The sequence below is a fragment of the Chenopodium album genome, chromosome 1 (genome assembly GCF_948465745.1).
Source record: "Chenopodium album chromosome 1, dcCheAlbu1.1, whole genome shotgun sequence".
In the NCBI taxonomy this organism is placed as follows: Eukaryota; Viridiplantae; Streptophyta; class Magnoliopsida; order Caryophyllales; family Amaranthaceae; genus Chenopodium; species Chenopodium album.
Genome location: NC_137834.1, coordinates 26,015,370 through 26,021,497, shown reverse-complemented (window position 1 = coordinate 26,021,497; position 6,128 = coordinate 26,015,370).

The following is a 6,128-nucleotide window of genomic DNA, read 5'->3' as shown; positions in this document are numbered from 1 at the left end:
TGTTCTTAATTACTTCCATTAATTCAGATTTCCTTTGACAACAATTTCTTCTCCTTTAATTTCAGCTATTTCATTTACTTATTTGATTATGTTTTGTTTTATTTATTTGATTAGTTTAGTTATGATTATGTCTGAGTAGTTCCATTCTAGGGTTTATGGGGATCCATAATTAATATGAAGGGATAAATTGTTATTATTGATTATTGGTATTGCATGATAATATCTTATTGAGTTGTTTTAATTCTTTGCAATTAGATTATGAATCGAGCAGATGTAATTTGATTGTGAATGTTTAGCAATATTGAATTGATGAATCGAGCAAATGTTAATTTAATATTAAAGGCTATTTTTAATAGGAACTTAGATCTAGTAAATTGCGAGAGCCTGTTAGATCTATGTTGATTAATAAATTGCGAGAGCCTGTTAATCATGTTATTTGTGCAATGTTAATTTTTAATATTAATTGTTGGTGAACCTGTGACCCTAGGCTTTCTTATTATTGTTTCTTTTCTCCCTAAACTTATTCTTCGTAGTATAGAATTTATTCCCAAAAATATTGGTTACTTAGATAATTTAGATTATAATAATTAATTAGGAGTAAAAAGACTTGTTTCCCTGTGGAGTACGACCATACTTCCCTATCTACTTTGATTAGAGGACTTAGGTATTTATTTTTGATTAGGGGATACGACTTTACCCTGTCATGCTGGTTAAGCTTGTAGGGTGTAGCCGGACAAGAAGGTATGGCTGGTGGCTTGACAGTGGATGAGGTTTTAGTTTTTATTCTTATTAAAATAGTTTTACTTGGTTAAGAGGTTGTAGGTTATTCAACCTATTAAAAGAAAATACTCCATAAAGTTTGTATTATTCTGAAATAATTAAAAGTTTAACTTGTTTTTAGCGGACCACTCAAAGTTCGTATTATTTTTTACAATTTTTCCAATAAAATAAGAGTAATCAAGTAATTAATTACTCACTTTCCGCGTTTTCTTGAATTTCTACATCATGAATAAACTGTTAGTAACGTTAATAAAAATATAAATAAAATGAAAATTATATTAAATAAAGGTAGAGTTGATTTGGTCCAAAACCTGAGTCAGTTATACCTTTCACGCCTTGGTTTAAGTATAGTACTTCGGGTATTGTATGGACTCCTTGGAGTGCTTAAAGGAAGAATAATGGAAGAATAGGGAGACTAGTGTTTAGGCTAAAGAGGGAGAAAGAATGATTTTATGATCAAGCTTGTTGACGATTGAAAAAGGGGAGATATGACCTCTATTTATAAGGACAAAGAAGGGTTGAAGAATCAAGAAAAGATAAGAATTCGAATCAGAATAAAACTCTTGCGATAGACAGCAGTTTTTGCGGTTTTTGTTTTTATCATATCGTTGGAAAGATGTTGAAGTCTACTTTCTAATCCAATTAAAATCAGATTAAAATATTGTGTAGAACAAAAGATATGGCCGAAATAGTGAGACGGTGCCAGTTTTGGATATATAAAGTTTGATATTTCATTCATATCTTTTCCGTTATAGCTCGGAATTGATATTATAATACTACCTCCGGTCCAAATTACTCATAACTTTGGAATATTTTATGTCTCACAAATAATACCCAAACTTGCAAGTAATTTGGACCAGAGGTAGTATATCATTGGAAAGATAATTTAAAGGGCTATCTAACCATTAAATATTTGGATAAAACTATGAGGCACGAAAATAATATCTGTCTATCTTTGAACATCTTTCAATTCAAATAGAATTAGGACTTTCAAAAAGAAAAGTTTTATTTATTTTCAAACTCTTTAATCTTATTTTTTCAAAAGGGATAATTAAGATCTTTTAAAAACTTATAGAAGCTTTTAATTAATCCTAATTGGTTTAGGAATGGGATTAAATAATTTGGACCCTCCATATGATCATTTGATCGTAGATAAGGTGGGCTTAGGTTCGGTTTGGGCTCATTTTAATATTTTGGCTATAACTTATTCGTTATAACTTAAATTTGGGCTTATAATATATCGTTGGAAAGGTCTTTTCAAGACCCATCCAACTATAAAATCATTGGACCCAGATTATGGACCAAAATAAACCGGACTAAACATTATTTTTTATAAAAAGGACACAAAATTAATGATCTAAAGGGACACAAAATGAATTATTTTGAGTTTAAAGGCACGAAAAGGGGAAAATAAGTTATGGTTTGGGGAAATGGGCTAGGAATTGGTTTGGTTTATGAAATGAAAATATGAATTTAAGCACTCCAAGATTAAATAATTAACCCGACCAATAATGGCGGTGAAAGGTTGTTCATCATCGGGTTTGGTTTTGGGGAAACATTTTTAGGTCGGTGTCTACAGTAACGGACATTTCAACTGCCCGTTACGAATACATTTAGCCTCAATTAAAAAAAAAAATCCCAGCATAATTTGCTGGGCTGTTGACATTTTGTGCTTTATTAATCAACGTAAATTTTTATTTATTCCACAATTTTAATTAGTACAGTTGGCCACAAAGCTAATAAATCAAGAAACAACAAATTTTTTTTTCCTTAGAACACTAGTAAAAAATATACATAATTGGTGTTGTTCAAGTAGCAAAATAGGAAGTAGTATTGTAAGTAAGTGCAAAGTAGTCTTGAATCTTAGGTTCCTCGCATGTCACATCGGCAAGGGCAATGCAAATTGTGACATTCCTTTTCTTCCCCTGAAATATTAGATTATAAAAAGTCAGAACTCAAAAATAATATAAAAAACATTTACAAAATTTGAAATAGGAAATCAATATCATGGTGTAGGAAAAGCTTAGCTAAGCTTAATTAATACAAAGGTACATCGTAATATGAGCCAAAAAGAAGGTTGATTGTCAAAGAAACTAATTTTGTCAAGCAACCCAATAATAACTTATGTAAAAAAAAAAAAAAAATTAATGGTCATTACAAACAGAAGATAATAAAGCAAAGGTTGACTGATTATACCATAAAAATATATCCCATAAGGCCATAAGGAGCCAGCAGATTTTTGTAACACTTGTATGTACCAAGTACTCTCTTCCTGCAGCTCAAAATGCTAAACACGGTAATGTCTTCTATCATTAACATTAATATTCCACAAAGAGATGATCACTAGTTAGAAGCACTAAATAATGCCAGTTACAAGACATATATACTAACTCATTACCTGAATACAAACAAAAGTCCCTGACATTAAAATTACAACCACCAGAGTTGGACTTAGGACCTGAGACACTAAATCAAGATAGACATATGTTCCTTAAAGTGTAACTTTAATAAAAATGAAGCAAAAAATTAGTAGCTGGAGCAGAAGTTATAGTGTTTTAGCATGGCTATCTTGAAAAAAAAATTAGAGGCTTTTAGCTTAGAAGAAGGATAATTCCAGTCGCCGATAAATGCATATGGCCAAGCAGCTATATATAGTATGTATGCTTTATTACCTCCCATGGACAATCGACATGATCTTTTCCTCATGCAAAGGGAAAGGAGCATATTGAAGTTTACAAGGGGATTATTCTTTGACCTTCTTGTATCCAGTTAGGATTCTAATAATAGAAGAGGCAACCTGTAAGAAGGGTGTTCTCATCGTAGGGGATCCTTCCTTAGATGCCCATGGCCATTTAAAAGCTTAACACTTGTTAGGGTGTATTAGGATTTAAATTCCTGACTGTTTGGGAGACCTTAAATTAGATTTGATACTTTCATTACGCTTTTTTGTAAGAAACAAGTAGGAGTCGCCAATGAGTTTAAGGAAAACTCATAAACCTCGTTCATGTCTTTCTCCCATGTGGAGTTCATGGGATAATTAGCACAAATTTTAAGTTTACCCATGCACAAATCGATCTACATAAACCAGAAATGAGTTTGGGAGCGAAGGTACTAAAATAACGTTCCCTTTAAAGGGGAATCACTATTCTAGCCCTAGTGCGGCTTCTACTAGCTCTTCCTTTTTCACAATTTCATTACCAAACAATATATGCAATGTGATACCTAAATACTAAGTTAGTTGATTTTATTTACAAGCATTAATCACATAGGAATTACATTGCAAAAGTCGTTATTCTTTGTTTAATCAATTTTCGTGAAAAGAACAAAATAAACAATATTCGTCTTGTCTTAAGTGATAAAACAACAATTAATTTTAAAATTCTAGTACTAGTCTTGATTAAACGAAAGAATAATATGTGAATTAATTAATTAAGAATTTGTTTAAAGTGAACAAATAACACTATTTATTCAATTAAAGTTATTTAAACAATAAAAGAAAAGTGATTTATCTAAGTGCTCAAGAAACTAACCGTTCTTCTTTGTATGCTTAGATCTCCGTCTTGGATGTTTATGGACCTTCTTTCTTCTTTGTACCTCCAATGGCTTCAATGGATTCAATTAGGGTTGAAGAGTAGTTGGGAAGAAAGAGGTAAAAGTAAAATGATAGTAAGAGGGTTTAAGAGAAATTAGGGTTTTCAGAATTAGGGGTTTAAAATTCTGATTTTTCTGTCTGTTTAGAGCTGAACGAAGACCCCTATTTATAAGCGTAGGAATCTAGGTTTAGGATTTTAGAGCCGCGGCGTCAGGTGGCGCGCGCAAATCTCTGAGTCGCGCTGGTTTACGGTTTGCCTTATGCGAAAACACGTTTTTAAAACTTCCATAACTTTTGTGCGGAGTCAGATTAAGGCGTGTGAGATATCATTGGAAAGCTCTGAATGTCTAACTTCCAATGACATTAGAATTAGATAAAAATATGTAATGGATCAAAAGTTAAGGTCGTTGGAGTGCAAGTGTGTCAGTTTTAGGGCCCGGTTTAGTGTTTTGATCATAACTTCTTCGTTTTGGCTCAAAATTGGGCTTATAATATACCGTTGGAAAGGGCTATCTATCTATATAGTCCTTGCATGGGAATTTGATGGTTGGTTTATCTGTTTGGCTCGGTTTTAAACAATGTCGGTTCCATTGGATCTAATCATTGCATTTGACGCATTTGGGTCTGTTATTAATCAAGTTTAAACATGTATGAACACGTTTTAGGCCTAATTAGTAATCAGACAAGGCTCTAAGATAAATTGGTCCCAAATATGAGTTTTAACTTACTTCATAATGCATTTCGTAGTCCATAAACACTTTAACTTTGATCTAACATGAAGAACGGATTTTTGTAACATCATCGCACATCCTTTCGGGACAAGAGATCAAAAGTAGGTGTCTACACAACCTAGATTAGTTTTTCAGTTAAAATATAAAAAATAGCACAATAAATTTATAAGTAACATGTTTGATTATGTATTGCAGGACAGGGTGGAGAAATTTTTTACCTATCTTTAGAGACAATGGCGGACCTTAATAGGGGCGAAACGGGGCCTGGCCCCTAATAACTTTTGAAGAAAATTTTTTAAAGCCCATTTAAAAATTATAAAAAAAAAAAAAAAAAAAAAAAAAAAAAAAAAAAAAAAAAAAAAAAACTGATGCTTTCTATCTTCTAGGCGGCAGCTAAATCAAAGAAAAGGAAGATTCCTTCCCAATTCCCAATTCCCAATTCCCAACAATTGACAAACCATTGGTCTTTCCCCTCCTTTAACTCCTCCGTATTACATAGTAAATATTCCATTAAACAATATACTTTTTTGTTCCAATTCAATTACAACTTCCATGAACAAATTACAAATTTACAATATCACTATATCAGGTATATACTCGACTACTTTCTCAATTTTTTGTTTTTAAGTTTTTGTTTTCAATTAATTTTTTTTACTTTTTGCAATTAATTTTTTTTTATGTTATTATACTATGTACTAATGATTAATTTGAGCATTAATAAACAAATTGATAATTTTAGGTGACAAGACGTTATCAAAGTTAATTAATTACTTAGTTCAAAGTATAGAGCACGTTTTGCCTTCGGTACGTCGTTCTTTATTTCTCTATTAATATTTATCGATTGATAAGTTATTTTTAACTTTTGATTTATACTTGTGATTTGTGAATTGTAATGCATTGATGATTAACAAATTAGTCGCTTATGAATGTAAGCTTGATTGCTTAAAGTTAGTTTCTTGTTTTCTTTCATATTGTTTTCTTTGATTGGTTGCTACTTGTTAGAATTAAATAATTAATTAAAACGT